We start from the raw sequence: 17,560 nt of genomic DNA on the forward strand, positions 1-17,560 counted from the left end.
GGGGCCAGAAAACCAGAAATAAAAAGACAGTAATGGAGAAAGCATTAAGCTGTCAGAAAAGAGGCCCTGACTCAGGCTTTCTTTGAATTTCACTCTTTCCTTAAAACCAAAGGGCAACTCACATTAAAGCAAAGCTAGAAAGGTTCAAGAAATCAGTCTCCCCTCAATACTATGAGAAAAAAAGTTAATGGGTGGCATAACATGATGGAAATATACATGGCAAAGGATGTCATGATGGGGTCACAGAAGGAAGTCATGGAATCCAAAATTTTATCTAGGGCAGTCATCATCTGAAACATCCTTGGCAGAAAGCCAATCTGCTTCTACATGAACAGTTCTGGGAACAGAAATCCACCTCCTAAAACCTTCTTAAAGACTGACCTTCCTGTTCTGGACTAGCTTGTCAAGCCACCTGGACCAGAGCTGGAAGTCTTTAGAAGGTTTTCCTTACATTAAACTGAAATCAAATCATGAAAGCCCTCTTCTCTAAGGTCAGTTTTTCTTCTGTACCAACACAATACTTCTTTTTTGCGGCGGGGGTGGGGGATGGCGGTGGGGACACAGCCAACCAACACAATATTTCAACATCCTTCCATACAAAATGGTCCTTGAAATATTTGAAGATTACAATCTTTCCTAAAGTCTATGCTCTCTAGGCTTGAAACCTGATTGTACATTTTTTAAAATGAGTTACTTAACTTTCTGATCCCCCGTCCAGAGAACCTGCCTTTGGTCAATGACCTTTAGATCTGAACACCATTGGCACTTACTGAGCTTAGGGACATTCAAATGCTCCTGTAAATGGAGGGTTTCCAAGTAGTAATTCCTCTGTTCTATCTTTGGGAAATTGATTCATTTCTGTGAAATTCTCATCTTGCTGGTTTCTGCCTATCAGTCAGGCTCACTCAGATTCTCTTTGACTCATGATTTCGTAAGCCAATGACAGGGATATCCATTCCAGTTTTGTGTAATATGCCAACCTAAAAATGATTCATCACTTTAGCTTTCTTCTTTCAAGTCACAGATACCAATGATGAAGAGGAGAAAGCCAAAAGCAGAGCCAGTCTGGATGAGCCAGAGGGTAGACTGAAAACTCAGGGCAGTGGGGTAGGGCTTTAAGTCTGTAACTCTGGCACTTATCAACTCTATAATCTTGGAAATATCAACCAGTCTGAGCCTGGATAAAAGGTTAAAAAACCAAAATGCAACACACTCAGTTGCCTATTTTTATATCCAAAAAAGTAGCTATATCATGTAACTCAATTTCCTAAGAAAAATTAGACACTTTTAGAAGTTGCATTTCAGGTTACTAAGATAACAATCAATATTGTTACTGTAACACCTTTCTCTTTAATTATCTTTTATATACATCTCAACTTCTTTATAGGCAAAATAATTCCACTATTAGATTTTTTTTTTCATAGTTCTTATTTTGTTCCCTGTTTTATTTGGCACTTCTCTCTGCTTTCTCTCCAAGGCCTTTACACTTCTGCTTTCTCCAATGGTGACACAAGTTACACCATGCTCTCTCTGGAGCAGGGAACAGGTCTAATTTAGTTTCATTTGGTCTGACATCCATGCCTGTTCAAATCTAGCCCCAGTTACCATCCCAGCACATCAGTGTCTACCCTAGGTCTCTCCTGCTCACCTGCAGCTATCCCAGACTATTCCCAGATGCCCCTAGTGGCAACAACTCTTCACCTGGCCAATGCCCCCTCCACCTAGAGTCCTATATGGTCTCTAAGTCTCATTCAAGGCACTCCTCCAGAAAGCCTTGCACACCTATTTTTTCCCCATCTGAGGACCAGTCATATTGATTGGGTCACAATTGTCCACCAGACTGCTTGCTCTTTCAGTGCAGAAACCATTTTTATCCATGTAACAAAATGTCTGGTATATTGGACATTTTGCAATAGTGTCTGAATGAACAACTAAAAGGACAGACCCAGGACAATGGAAGAATGCCTTCATTGACCAGCATGGACATCCTGCTCTTACCTTATTCCTATACTCTGCACTCATAGCCAGGATCCTCTGTGCTTAGTAGACACTTTCTACCGATTCTTTTTTATTTTTATTTTTTGAGATGGAGTCTCACTGTGTCACCCAGGCTGGAGCACAGTAGCATGATCTCAGCTCACTGCAACCTCCACCTCCCTGGTTGAAGCAATTCCTCTGCCTCAGCCTCCCATGTAGCTGGGATTGCAGGCACAGGCCACCACACCCAGCTAATTTTTTATGTGTGTTTTTAGTAGAGACAGGGTTTCACCATGTTGGCCAGAGTAGTCTCAAACTCCTGATCTCAAGCAATCTACCTGCTTCGGTCTCCCAAAGTGCTGGGATTACAGGCGTGAGCCACCACACCTGGCCAGATTCTTTTGAATATATAATCAGTTCACACTTCATAGGAGATTTCAGTACCTCTCCCACTGGAATTTTTAAAGATGTCTTCAGTTTTATGAGGTGATTTACCTATGTAGCATTAGTCAGCCTTGCTACCATCACAACAAAAGTCTGGTGGGCCTTAATTAACACGAAGGAAACGACAAAAAGTGTTTACACAGCAGGCATTATTCCCACCCACCTGTCCCCAACTCTCATGAAAGGTAAAGCAGAGATCTCGTTTATTTTTCTTTACTTTCCTAATTATTTACTGAAATAACAGCTATCTGAAAGTAGACCCCTCCAATTCATCTCTACTTCTTTTAACTCGCCTCTTTGACTTGGGCCAATCAAACCACTTTTGGCCAAAGGAAAGAACGGGCCAGAAAGCGCTAAAACTAAATATCAGCCTTCCCCGGGCTGCCCTCCAAATGTTTCCCATTACCGCAGCTTCGAGCGCACGCACGTGTCTAAGACAGCAATCACAACATCAAATCAGGACGAGAGGACCCTCCCCTGCGTTCCCCGACTTCCCAATCAGTTACCACCTCCCCGAAGGAAAACAAACCGGCCCCTGACACATCCCCCCACGTGCAGCGCCCCGACGACCCGGGCCATGGAAAGCTGCGCCTCTCCCCTGCCGGCCTTCGCGCAAGGCCCCATTATTGCGCGCGCCCCGCGCCCTTCCAGGTGGCTTCGCGTACCTGGCGGCGGCGCCCACGGCCTCGCAGGCCGCCCGGGCGTGCTGGGGCGCTGGCGGCGCTCGCTGGGAGTCGGGGCGCCCCTCAGCGGCTTCCGGGGCGCCGACGGCTGCCCTCCTGCCCCGGGGTAGGACCGCGGGCGTCAGCGGCCCCGGGCTCTCGGCCGCCTCCTGGGAGCCCAGGGTCAGATTTAGTTTCACAACAACGTCTCCTCGTCACCGCAACCCAACTGGAGGCCGAAGCCGGCGGGGCGGGGCGGGGCGGGAGCGCGGCCGCCGCTGGCCAAGGTGGGAAGTGGGCGCGGGGCGCGGGGGACCCCAGGGGGGTGGTCTTACTCGTGGCTGCACTTACTCGTGTCACTACTGCGGCGACGCGGGGCTGAGGAACCGGTTCTTCCAAAAGCAAACCGAAAATGGGTAACCAAGAGGCCGGGGCAGCGCTAGGGGTTCCGCCTCGGTGTTTAGGGTGAAAAACCTGGCTCGGGCTTCCAGAAATTCGAGCCAGCGGTGGCTTTTTCTTCTTTCCTTTCTAAATGCGCCTGTGCCTCCGGTCGAGGGGCGCCGTTCCCGTGGCTCCGAATGCACAGAGACACCAGGGCTGGCGCTGGAGAGGGGAGCCCTCTTCCCAACACCCCTAGGCCTCCCCCGTACACCCCAGCCCCTTCTCTGGGCCGGACGCCCCTCTGCTCTGCAGCAGGAGCCTGGGCCTGCAGCCCACTGCCCCGCGGGGTGTTACGGACGCCTGGCCCCTGCAGCATTTTCTACCGGGAGAGGCCTCAGAAACAGAAGGAGGGGTTGGTGGGTTAGCTCTGTCACCGCGAGGGAGCTAGGTGTGCCTGGGGAGGTCCTGAAGGGGAGGATGGGTGATTTGGTGATTTGAGGCGAGGGGCTGTAGGTTGGATGTAAAGGAATATTTGGTCCACCTGAAACTGATGAAAACATCTGAGATTAAATAACTTTAGAAGTGATCTTAAAGGTATGTACTCTTAAAATCACTTCTAAAGTTATTTTAATCCCAGATGTTTTCATCAGTTTCCGGCTGACCGACGAGGCGAGTGGATCACGAGGTCAAGAGATCGAGACCATCCTGGTCAACATGGTGAAACCCCGTCTCTACTAAAAATACAAAAAATTAGCTGGGCATGGTGGCGTGTGCCTGTAATCCCAGCTACTCAGGAGGCTGAGGCAGGAGAATTGCTTGAACCCAGGAGGCGGAGTTTGCAGTGAGCCGAGATCGCGCCATTGCACTCCAGCCTGGGTAACGAGTGAAACTCCGTCTCGGGGTGGTGGGGGGGAGCTTTGACTAAATGTCCAGGCCTAACCTATTATCCTTTCTTTTAAATTTTTTGTCTTTCTTTGCACCAAGGGGCGCTTTGGGAGGATAGGGGGAAGTTTCTGTAACCCCAAATTTCCCCCATCTCTGTAACTTAAGGGGAGCTGAAGAACCTTTATTGAGCCTGCAGAGCATTTCAGTATTGGATGAAGAAGCATCATTGCAAGCCAGTAATCTGAGATGCTCCTTCTCCAGGAATTTCCTCTTACTTGATTGGGGAATCCTATCAGGAGCAGTGAAAGATACGCAAATACCTTGATGATTTGCTCTTATAAGGACTCATCACTTCTCAGTGAGCATCAGAATGTTGGCTCTTCTCTCCCTCCAATGAAATCCCTTCCCCATCCCCCACTCAATTGTTCACATCCAATGAGATTATGTAAGCAAAAGGACCTTAGAAAGTAGAAAGCATAGCATGAATGCAGGTATTATTGTACATACTCTTTCAAAATTGTCTAGATTCACATACTTTACTGTTGTTTCTGTCAGTCATCGACTTGTGCTAGATGCCATGAAGTTAGAGTCAGAACAATGAGATCGAATCCTTCATCTTCGAAGACCACAGATTATAGATTCTGAGATAAGACCAACACACAGGAAATAATCAGAAATCTATACAAAGACTGATTTTTATTTATTTTATTTTATTTTTTGGTCCTAAACTGTTGGATACTTTTATGTTTTCAGACCCAGAAACTTTACAAAATAGACCATGTATATTAGGTGAGGGAGGCTTCATGTAGAAGTCAATGCATCGATAAACTGTGTTAACCCAATAAGACCCTAATACCTTCTCCAAATAGAAATGTTAACCAAATTATTCAGCTGATGAGGATGGCTTTTGCTTTGGAAAAGGAATCCACTACCTACGCTTTCTACCTATTCATAAAGAATTACTATAACATAAAAAAGCAAACCCAGAGCCTCTTAAAAGATTAAGTGATCAAAATCTTATTTAGGGGGGGAGAAAAAATAACCCAAAGCTACCAGATACAGTGTTTGCTAAGAACTTACTAAAGGCAATGCGTTTCTCATGTCAAAGACTGCAGTAATACTATTAGCAAATCCTATTTTAAAAATCAATCTATATAATTCAGAAGTAACATATCACCTAAAATTTTTATGTATTAATAGAAGAATTATTTTGATACTTTATGCTAGTATTCTTAAAGTTTGAGAGAACAATCCTCAAGGCAAATATCTGACCATTTTATTTTTTTTAGGGAAACCCACTTTCATATGGCCTTGGATAAAAACCGATCTAAATGGTGAACCAGTTTCTGAATTTGAAGGTGTCGAGAATTATTTCATCACTCTTTCAGAAAGGCCATAGATTAAAATATTGGCAGTAGTGGATTCAGAAGATAGAGTCATATGCAGAATTTTTTATTTAGGAAAATTATTTGCACAAAGCACATTTATTTTAGCACAGTATAAAATTCTTCATATTCTCCAAAACAGGAGTAGCAGGAGCCAGTTCTTCCAGTATAATGTATTCCAGACACTTGCTGGAATAAACAATGCTCTTGAGCCCCTCAGATGCATAGCCAATAGGGAGCTGTTGACTACTTGAGGTTTTTACACATCACTCAGCCAGATCAGAAATCCAAGTCCCAAATCAGTCACAGGCACACAGTGTGGATTTAGAGTCCTGCCTGGATATAGGGTCACCACCTGAAAATGAGTTATACCACCCAAGATGGGTTTATTTTTTATTAAAGTATACTTAATTTTTAAATTTTACATGAAAACAAGTATGAATAAAATTTTCAATAAAAATTTAAATGTCCTTTGCAACACCAAACAAAACAAGTTAGAACATATATTCATAATTATCCATCTGAGATTATATTTGAGTTTACATATATTTATATAGACATAAATATAGATATGTTTATCTGTAGAATATCCATGTGAGTAACTAGAATATGCCATAAGGACTCAATTATGTATCTGTTGGTTTATATTGGACTTAGAACATTCAGTTGTTTACATATCATAAATGTTAATCCTAACTGCTATCCTAACCTACATTATGTATCATAAAGAAATGACAATGGTTTTTTTCACATGAAGACAAAAATTGCTGAAGTGTAGAGTTATACTCTGGCTTATGGCATAAGCACAGAACACATGACAGAAATGTACATTTAAACTCGAGTTATATTCATATTCTCAAATACAGATCTACAAAAGGCAAAAGCAAACATCAACAAGAGTTTTTAGTACTTTGAGCATTTATACTCTCCCTACACTAAAAGGTTAGGTATGTTGTAATCACTCCCAATTCAAAAGAAATTCTCTCTCTTTCTCTCTCTTTTTGTCTCACACAGGGACACACTTTGAAAATTTCTTCATTATTTAGTTTGGCAATGTAATTTTCTATAGAAAAACTTGCCAAATGCACCTGAAAGGAGTTATTCTTAAGAAGGAGAATGAAGATTCAACCCTTTAACTGAGATCAAGGTTTCTTCCTGAGCATCAGTGACCACGTGGGAACAGCTTAGAGTGAAGCCAACTCCCCAGGTACCAGTAGGAATTTTCTTATACACAGAAACAATTTAAAGAAACAATTTTTAAAAATGAATCATTCTCTTCCAATGATTCCAATGGGCTTTTCTTCTTTCACTTAGCTAAATCACTTAATATGGTGAGAAATTATGTTAACTCTTTCAGTATAAAGTACATCTCTTCAGTCTAGAGAGCATTAGTTGAAGGCACTAGAATAATAATGCCAACAAAAGTTATGCTAAGACTAAAGATACAATTTCTAAGCTCTCAGACCTTTATATTATAAATAAGTACATGTACTCTTTACGGGAATATGCTGTAATCTGAAAATTAATTTCTATGCCCACTGATCCTCTAAAATATGTATGAACTAAACTATGGAGAACTTTACTCACTAGGTAGGAACTTATTATGTGAGCCATAAATTGTGACTTTTTTGCCCAATTTCTTATTACATTAGGACTGGTTTTCTAAAGCAGCTATTGTTGACTAACATTAGGAAGTAAATTTCCTCATTAAGACTTCTAAAGGACAGATTCTTTAATTATACCAGGGATTTGGGAGGTATGCAGTGAAAGGATCTGGGGTGAAGGGAACAAGCTTACTTTTATCTTTTGTCACTGACAGCTTAGGAGACCAAGTGAGGAATGCAACACTAGGATTCTTGGCTAGATTTCCACTAAAGCAAAGACTTAAGGTTAATTTTCAAGTACTGTTTTACCTATGTCTCATAAATAATTACTATGCTAAACTTTATGTTTAATTAACTAAAAAGTAAAACCTATTTTGTTGAAAGTTTTCTTTTAGTGAATCAAAGTTACTGAGATAAAATGTTTCTGAATATTTAACTTAATTTATCTAATTTTTATTTTATCACTTTCTTCTCTTGGCAGAAATATGTATACATATATATGTCTATACATTTTTGTTGTCATATATACGCTTATATATATGCTTTTTGTTGTTAGCTGTTACAGATGAAAATTTCCTGAACTTTCAATTCACTTTTATCCAGATTTTTCTATTTATTACCATGTCCATTTGTGAGCTGACATTTACAAAAATGACAAGTGCTTTTGGGGAATACGATTACTCAATGTATCAGTCACATGTTCTCCCTCTCCCCCCAAAAAAGGCAATGGTTGATTGTTCTTTTAAAATGTCTACATCATATGACAAACAAACATCAAATTTCTTATTTTCTCTCACAACTTGGGAATTTTAAATATAGCACTTTTTTCTTCAAGAATAAAATTGCAGGTAAATTTTAAAAATAATATTCATCATTTTGCTCTTCCAGTATGGTTTAGAACAGAGCTGCATGCTCCACAAGTAAACCCTAATGGCCAGCAGAAAGGAAATGCTTCAAAGTTTGACTCTTGAAGAGTGGACCTCAAGTTTATGACTTTTAGATTATATTTCCCCAGACATATTACTTGCACTTATCTATGTTAAATCTCATTTGCTATTTCCTGACCATGCTTTTGGCAGATAGCTGATAATACTTTTGTTAACTTTGGTTTACAGTTGTAAATTACTGTTAAACTTTTTAAAAAGAAAAATCTATTTCATTCTGTGAGTTCTGTCATCATGCAAAAACAAAACTAAACAGGTATACCCTTATTTTACAAAGGCCAGTTTATGAAAGCTTGGTTTCATCAAAAAGATGTGATATTAAAGGTTTCATTCTATAAAAACATAGGCTAGATGGAGGCCCATTGTGACCAGACAAGCAGCTTTCCATTGGCCAACAATAAGCCTGAAGAGTAGTCCTAGAGGTAGCAGTCAAAATAATTTTCAGACTTCCTTGCCTTGTATGCCAAACCAAGCACCCCCAAAGTGCCAAAATTGGTGCCAGAGGAGTAGTGGAAAGAAGAAAGCTAACAATACATTATTTGTTTGATAAGTATAAACCATTTAGAGTGAGGAAAATTAAGTTTCCAACATGGTAATTGTCTTCACTTCTTAACATATAACAAGAAGCACTGAAAAGCTATTTTGGGTAATGGAAATCTAAGTGTCCTTGAATATTAGTCAGATAGACAGCTGAATTGCTGATTGGGGTTCACTTGTTTTGTTTTGTTGTCTGTTCTCTGTTTTGTTTATTCCTTGGCTTCTTGTGGTTTCTCTCCTAACAGGAGATGTTTTGTGTGTATTGTTTGGCTAGGGTATTCTACTTTTATCAAATAAGTGCATTATTCTTAAGCTATCCTTTAAAGAAGAAAACTGAAAATTGCTTTATAGCATCACCTAAAACCAGTGCTCTTATCTGATATTAAACATATGTATAAACTGAATCATAACTCAAAACCATATGTTTATGGTGAGTTTGAAAGGAGGAGCTACAAAGGATAAATTTTATCATTTGTTTTTTAGAATGCACAGTATACTAACAACTAGTGGCCATTTTACTCTAAAATATTTGTCCCAGGATTTCACTTAATTTGCTGAAGATAATGATGAGGTAAATGGCTAGCCCAAATTTTGCCTAAATTTAACATAATACAGACACTTTCCTTAAAGTCATAGAATGTATATATGCCAAAGGAAAACTCAAATCACAACAGCTAAGGAAAACTACTGATCAGGGGGACAAAATATTTGTTGGAGTAAAAACCAGTTACTCATACACTTACATATGTAAACAAGATAACATGAATCCTGTGGTCCCTGCAGTGTGATCCCTTCTAACAATTTTTAATCTTGAAAGTTATGTATAACTCCTTAGCAGTCTCAAGTCACTAATTTAATAGGTCTGGGTCGGGTCCCAGCAACTCGGGTAATTCTTACATGCAAGCAGATGCAATGACATCCACGGAGGCAAAACGTGGCGTGCCTGTGTTTACCTGTATTTTGTGCCGTTAGAAGTGGATTGCCAGTGAGGCAAGACACAGGGGGATATGAATGCATGTTGAAAATTAATTGTGAGCTAGAAATGCTGATCAAATCGTTTGCATCACAAATAAGTGTTTGCTGTTCAAGAAATACTGCAAATATGGTTGCAAGGATCAAAAGTAGATGGCTCATTTGATGTGAAAATTGAGCTTGGGAGGGAGGGGACAGAGAAAGAAAGAGAGAAAGAAAGAGAGAGAGGGGTCGCCTGCAGGTCTGTGGCGACTTGGGAGGAATCCTATGACCAAAAGACCAAGAAAAGACTTGAGCCCAGTTCATATAGTTAAGCAAAATTCACCTCAGGTAGGAAGGAGGATTTTCTTTCGTCGATTTCACCTTCACTCTACGGGATCTAGCTTCTTATACAAGGCTTATCTCGTTTCTCAAGCCTAGATCGCTGGTGTGTTTTGAGGCAGTCTCCTAGAAGTCCTGGGAGACTCCGGGATCTGGTACTGTGTGCAGGCGCGACCTGTAGCTCTGCCTGGTGGATCTGCAATTCGATTTCAGGCCTTTTTCCCCCCTCGGCATATTTTTTTTTTCCTGACTACTTGAGAGGAAAAAAACAAAAACTGTATAAGAAACTCGAGAAGAGACTGTGGGATGTAGAACCGCACACGTGGTCCTGCAAATTGGACAGGAGGCTGGGGGAGGCGGGGAAGAGAGGAGAAGTGAAACTAGAAATTATGGTGCAGCTTGAGAATTCGAAAACCTCCATTGTTCTTTCCCAGTCTGTATTGTTTCTGGTTCTTCACATCTGCACTTATCCAATAAAAGTGGAAGAGGGAAGGTGATGGTCTGAACAGGGACCTGTCTATGGAAAGAAATGTACAAGCAGCAAGTCGTGGGTATTTTTCCTGGGAAACCTCAAAAGAGAGATGTAATTCCCGAGGCTGTTTCAAAGTAGCTGTAGATTATTTTACCAAAGATCACAAACAGCTTCTTTGTCCAAATCTAAGACACAAAGATGTATCAACTCCCTCAAACAGGACATTTTCATTCCTTTAGAGAGCATTCAGGCCCTCAGGAATTAGAGAAGATGAAAGAACATCCTTTTATGATATGTTTTGAGTAGCTAAACAGGTAGGCAGATGAATAAAAGAAAGTGGGTTGCTTCAGGAAGCTGTTTTGTGCCTTTTTTGGCTAAAAATAATTTATTGTAAATAAAAGGAAAAGACAAACTTCTGTCAATGTAGATGCATCATTTGAAAAATAAACGAATTTTCTTTGGAAAGGAGAAGATGAATCACAGTGCTACTTCTTATAGCTCGTCAAGATTTAAGAAAAATTATTTTCCCATACAAATGTTGAGTTTTGTTTTTCTTTTCTAACATGTCTTGAGTTAAACAAAACCTGTTAACAAAATTGTAATGAAAACTCTGCATGATCTCAACATCCAAAGAGAGAAATTCTAGAATGATTGTTTTTGGGGACCGCAAAGATTTTATTGCTGGATATCACTGAAGTAGAGGCTGTGAAAGCAGCGAGACTCTACCTGGGGCCGGGTGGCAGGGGAAGACTTTTAGAAAACATTCCTCCAATTCGAAAAAAAACAACAAACAAACAAACAAACAAACAAAAAACATAAAAACTGCATAAAAGGTTGAGCTGAGCTTTTTTTTTTTTTTTCTTTTTTTCAGGATATAGAAATGTATAGATTTTGAAGGCTAATTGCCAATTCACGAATGTATGGAAATAAAACACAAGAGCAAATGCCAAATGCCTGTGGTTTATGTATGCTTCGGAAAATCACGGGGTTTTTGTATTCGTGTGGGTAATGGAAAGAGATAAAATGATAGATAAAAACCCGTTTGGGTTTGTCATGGATTTCCATCCACGACAGACATTTTCTTAAGCTTCCAAATTCTTCATACAAACACTTGTCTAATATTTTCAGCTTATAGCACGGCAGCGAACATTTCCTTATTTTGCTTCTCCGAAGTACTTGGGAAAAGATAACCCAAGAGATCCTCCTAAGTGAAGCCTGTCTTTCCTGCCTGAGCTTAGGAAACCACGGGAAGTGTGTAGCCATCTCTACAAGGATGCTGGATGTGAAGAGGTGAGGGGACTTCAACAGATGTCCCCCGTCCCTTGTTCTTGAGGAAGTTTGAATAACGCTTATTTAGCACCATTCTTCGCATGCAAGGAAGGAAAAGTGGAGCGCTCCTTCGAGTGGGAGAAGTGAATGTAAGGGGCATTTTAGGACGTCTTGGTGAGGAGGGCAGATCAGGAAAGCCTCCTGGGACTGCTGAGTCCCTTAAAGATTGGGCAAGTTTACGGATGAGGCCTTCGGGTCGCTCCTGCAGGAGCTGGCTCGCTGTTTCCATGCCGCCACCCCTTGCGCTCGCGCGCCCGCGGCAGCCACGAGTGTCCTGGGCGCGGAAACCCCTCCCGGCGGCGCCTATTACTAGCAGCTGCTTCTGCTTAGCCCTGCGAGGATCGGTTTGCCCCAACCCACGGCCTCTCTCGGGGTTCAGTCTCCTCCCGCCCCTCCCTCCCTTCCCCGCCTCTACCCCCAACTCCGCAGCGGCCGCGGCCAGTCAACGCTGCCGCGCAGTCACTGGCGCAGGTTCTCAGCTCTTGGTCGGGAGTTCGGGGGAGGGAGCAGGAGGAATGAGCCAGAAGGAACAGGAGGCTTTAAGCCCACCGTGGGAGGTTAGAGCAAGGCGCTGTGGCTGTGGGATTAGGAGGCCACAGACGGGAACGGCGCCGAGCCGGACTAGCTGTAGAAAGCTGCCTCCCTCCACCCCGCCACGGCGTGCCGAGAAGAAGCAGGAAGCCTGGGCGGTTGAGAGGCGCTCCTGCGCGCACCCGGGCCCTGCTAGCCACCTGTGGCGCGGGGGAGGCGACCTGCGGAGAGGGTGCAGGGATACTGCTGCCCTTACGCAGGGCCCCTGGGGATCAGCGAAACGCTTCGCCTCGCCGGTGCCGGGGAAAAGCGCAAGGTGACCCCAGGGCAGAGTAACCGTGGCGGTCCTCTCCCTGCTTTTGGCACTCCACTTTTAGCTTCGGCTAGAGACGAACTCCCGGGAAGCGCAAGGTTTCGATGGACTGGGACGGGAAAAGCGGCTCTGCCACACAGGGCAGCGCAGGCTGGGGGCCGAGCCAGCGAGGTGGCCCCAGCTGCAACGACTGGCGTCGGTTTCTTTTCCGAGCGCGAGGCGGGAGTGGGACCCCGGGTCACGGCGAGTGTCGCCGGGTGAGGGTGAGGGGAAGACGGGCCCGGCTCTTGGCGCCTAGCTGTAAAGGGGCCTAATGCGCGTTTGTCGCAAAGGGAGGCCTGTTCTGACATTAAGGAGTGTCAGATACTCAAGGATAAGCTTCCGAAGAAAGTTTCCACCTAGACTGTGGCAGCATTTTGGAAAATGAGCCTCATCCATGGCTAGCCTGAGTTAGATTTCTGCTTCTCTGCACAGTTCTGTTCTGCTGGCTTAGCATGAGGAACAATAGCATCTCTCCTGCCCAGAAGTGACCAAAGCAAAATGGCCTATCCGGTCCTTCTCCCCGCCCACTGCCGAGAGTAGGGGGCTCATCTGTCAGTAGAGGGCACACCCATTCGTGCCTGTGTCATATTTGACAGCCGAAGAGATCTTAGCGATATCGCAGTCGTCCAACCCTGCAGTTCTACTGATGAAGAAATGAGCATTCCCAGGGGTCAAGTGACATACCCAAGATGACATCGCTGTATGCCCAGCGTCTAAAACAGTTCCCGGCGCAGGGCGAGCCACTATTAAATATGTGTTCAACGAATGAACACCCAGCAAGGTGGTCGTAGACTCAGGGTCGGATTCCCAGTGCATCCCCTCTAACCCAAGTACAGAGTAACAACAGGCTGGGGCGTTTTCCTCCCAATGAGGCGCTCCAAGGCCAGAACTCAGCACTCCCAAACCCAGATGCCCTCTTGCTGACCGATTATGGCGACCAAACCCCAAACTCCTCACACTTCTTTTCTGATTTCTAAGAATTCGCGGTCTCTAGCCCTAACCCCAACCCCACCTCCGTTTTCATCTCTCAGTTCTAGAGTCTGGGTTGTGGTCGGTACCATTTCCTTACTATCAAAAACGGCCGCGGGCAGAAAATTACGATAAGTAAAGCATAGTCTCCTCTCTCCTTTAAGGACATCGCCGCATTTTTGGCGGTCTTAGCCGCGGCCAAGTACAAGCCACCCGTTTCAGGGCAGGGGTAGAGACTTTAAAGGGTTGCTGGGGGCAGCGTTAGCATTCCTCCACTAGCCGCCCGCCGAGAACGTCCAATCTAAAGTAAAAATGCGAGCGTGCAGCGGTGCGCAGCTTGAAAACAAGACCCCTCCACCTCCAGCCGTAAGACCCTAGCCAATTGTTGCCCTTAGCTGAGGCCTCCTAGAATTTCTGGGGCCGCCACTGCACTGGGGGGAACCGTGGGACACAGTCCGGGGAAAGAACAAAGCTAGGCGCCAGGAAGCGCCGACCAGCCCGGACGGGTCAGCCGGGTCCCTGCCGTCTCGGGGTCTTTCCAAGAAGCAGGAAGGTGACTGTACAGGACGCAAACGTTACCCAGTTACCGTTTCCTGGAGAAACGCCTTTGCTACTGCATTTGGGGAGGTTGCTAGTTGTTAGCCATGTGCCACTTAAAGACCAATAGGGCGTTCTCCAGGTAAAGACGTCCTCCCCCAGAGGGCAGACGACGGTAGTTTTCTGGAGGTGGAGAGAGATTTGGGACATATTGGAGGTTTCGATCTACGGCTTAAAAAACCACTCTGACAGAAGACGTTCGTAAATCCAGACATTCGTTGTAAGCACCTGGAGGAAAGGCCGGTTCTCGTCCCTAATACAGAGCTTGCTCACGGAAGTGCCCTGGACATTGAAAGAATGCGGGACCATTTGCGTTAATACCGGCAACGTTCTTTTTCCGATGACATTACGAAGCTGTCATTTTCCCTATTTCTATGATCGCAATTCGACCCAATTAAATAATTTCAATTGACTGTCCTCTTGGAAAGCTAATAAAGGAACTACTTTTTCATCTGATACATCTAAGTTATCAGTAGGGTCTTAGAACTGGGGTTCCCTCATAGACGATTGCTAATATTTTCTGAGATTGCCTCTGTTCATTGTGATCAGAGAAACACGTATCCATGTTTATACTCACATTGAAAGAATGTGAAGTAACAAATACACGGTTTACTAAAAACATATGTAACTTGATTTCTTTGGAAGAAAAATGACTGGGAGAGATGCTCCCAGACCTCTTCACCGATACTGATTTGGGACAGTACATAGTGTCTAGGGAAAGAGTCACTGTAAAAGAAATAGCGTAGCAGCTAAACTAATCTGGTGATCCAACCGTCTTTTTCAAATGTTCCCTACTGTACCTGTGCATGAATACAAAAACCCTACAGAGCTCCATTTTCTTATATTAGCCAAAGTTCTGGAAAATATTACAAATTATTCATGGAAGAAATAAATGAAGAATGGCATTTTCAAATACTAGGTATAGACACCTGCAAATCTCTAATTTTCCTGAGGTTAAGCCTTGGTTTCCTTTTCTGTTGCAATTTAAACTTGAAAACATATTTTTTTTTCTTTTTTAACGGAGATGAAGGGAGGGAAGAGGCGAGGAGGGAGGGGAGAAGTCACTTGAAAAAATATTTATAGGTAATATTGAATTATTGGTCTCACATCTCTTAACAAAGAGAATTTGTCTTGCCTCTTTCAAAGTACTTTTGCAATAATGAATTTTTCATTTTCACCTGTTAATGTCACACAGTCTGTATTTTTAGTATACTTCAAGCAGACATTGTCAATATGTGCATTAAAGGAACATAAAGAAAAATCTCCCCTTGGCCAGCTAATCTGTGGAGTCTGTGGAGACGTACAATGCTGTTAATTCCTCTGAGCTCCATCTGTGGAAATGATGAAGGCTAGCCATTATGTAGGATTGTGAGGTTAAATTAATTAGGTTCTTCCATTATAATGTAGTCTTCTGGAGATGGTTGCCATTTTCTCTTTAAATGTCATTATTTCTAGATCTAGTTAGCAGCTGATGCAATTAAAGAGGAGATAATGTAAATTTAGCAATACAAATAACACTTTCTTTCATGTGTGTTGAAAAATGCAAGACAAGAAGGACCAGCCAAGTTGTACCTGTCTGCCATAAACAACTGATGTAACTCATACTTTAAAAGAATAAACTAAAACCAGCCAGTGTGCACTTGGATTCTTTTCTTCAGTAAATTCTTGAATCAATACTTTTGTTTCATGTTTTCATGTTCTCAGTAATGTTAACATATCCAGTTACAAACTCTTGCCAGTAAGAAAGAAAATATGCCCTGCTGTGCACCCTTCTAAACACTTTTAAAGAATGATGCTTTCTTTTCATTTGGAATTATAATTTTGATTGTCTGTGGTATCTTTGCAATCTCCAATGGATAATGAGGGGACACACTTCATTTCCTAAACTAATCACCTAAGGGGAAAACAAGGTCACATTAGCAAACCCAATAACATCTCTGATCTTCTGCAACAAGGGCATATATAAGCACAAAAATAGCATTAATTATGATATTTATTCTGCCACTGCAGAAACATCAGAAAGACTGGTAGGCTAATGAATCTATACAACAAGTATTAAAAACAGATGTATTCCTGTTGCATGAGAGAGTAAAAATGTATTAGCAATAGGTGTTAAACTGTACATTCTAAAGAAATAGTGCAACATATTTTTTAAAATTTTGAAACTTTCAAGGATTATTTTATTAGTCATAGTTAATAATAATAAAAAAAAACCCTTGATACTCAATACCCAGTATTTCTAGCACCAGTATTTAAACAGATCACAGATATAAAGATATGCCCTCTTGTTCATAAATAACAGTTTTGTTTGTTCCAAGTATTTTCAGCTTTTCTCTTTTGTTTTTTGCAAATGACTACACATTTTTAATTATCTATAAGGTGCACTACAAGATACAGTTTAGCCACAGCTCATTTAAATGTAGGAGAACCAAGTATACTGTTGGCCTTCTAATGCATTTGTGGGTTTTCCTTGACAGTTAATGTCCCTTGAAGTCTTGGGTATGTACTGTTTCCTCAAAGAGATGTACTTAGCAATGTGTCATAGCCAGCACTCCCTCTTCCACCCCGGGTTGCATGTGTTTGGATGCCGGATTACACTGGTGCTTTTCTGTGGGTTGTGAAACCCTGGTGAATTCCAGGTGAAGACTACTGGCAGTCAAGAGATTCTTAGGTGCTCTAAGAACCAGGGTACCCTGGTAACAGGCGCAGGTACTGGCAGACAGTGACTACCCCCAAACTGTCTTCAATTCAAGATCTTATACTCTTTTCCTAAATGCACATGAAAGTCGTTAGATCCAGGAATCTAAAAGTAACAATGTAGTTTGAACCCGGAATGTCTCTGATTTATGGAAATTTACAGTTTAGCAAATAGTAATTAGGCTAAAGATATAGAACAGAACAATCAAGTCTAAAGATCCAACTAACTAAAAGAAACATTGTACTATCAGCTACCCAGAAGTAGGTCACCAGCAATCAGAAATCCCATTACCCTCATTCCTTTTCTACCTCTTCTCTCTCTTATGCCATCTTCCCAAATCAACATTTTCCTTTACTCTCAAAAAGGAGGATCTAGATTTTGGGCCTTTAATAACTTTACTCTTTTCAGACCTCCTGGAGATATAAATCAGATTAGAAAAAAAGAAAAGAAGAAAGAATATGAATGAGATGCTTACAATTGAAAAGACTCTGCCTCTC

The 17,560-nt window shown here is 42.4% G+C and overlaps 1 protein-coding gene across 3 annotated transcripts in view; it reads right to left on the reverse strand.

Annotated features, from left to right (window-relative positions):
• EYA1 (EYA transcriptional coactivator and phosphatase 1) overlaps positions 1 to 3,660 on the reverse strand; it is a 340,778-nt gene extending 337,118 nt beyond the window's left edge. For 2 of the 3 annotated variants that reach the window (XM_074386775.1, XM_074386774.1), the window contains exon 1: positions 3,435 to 3,576. The gene's annotated coding sequence lies outside the window, so the exon portion shown is untranslated. Of the gene's footprint in view, positions 1 to 3,434 lie in introns of all 3 variants that reach the window. The other variant, XM_074386773.1, reaches the window with a different exon arrangement.
• Between the last annotated feature and the right edge of the window lie 13,900 nt (positions 3,661 to 17,560).

Source organism: Saimiri boliviensis, chromosome 15, assembly GCF_048565385.1.
Source record: "Saimiri boliviensis isolate mSaiBol1 chromosome 15, mSaiBol1.pri, whole genome shotgun sequence".
NCBI classification, from domain to species: Eukaryota; Metazoa; Chordata; class Mammalia; order Primates; family Cebidae; genus Saimiri; species Saimiri boliviensis.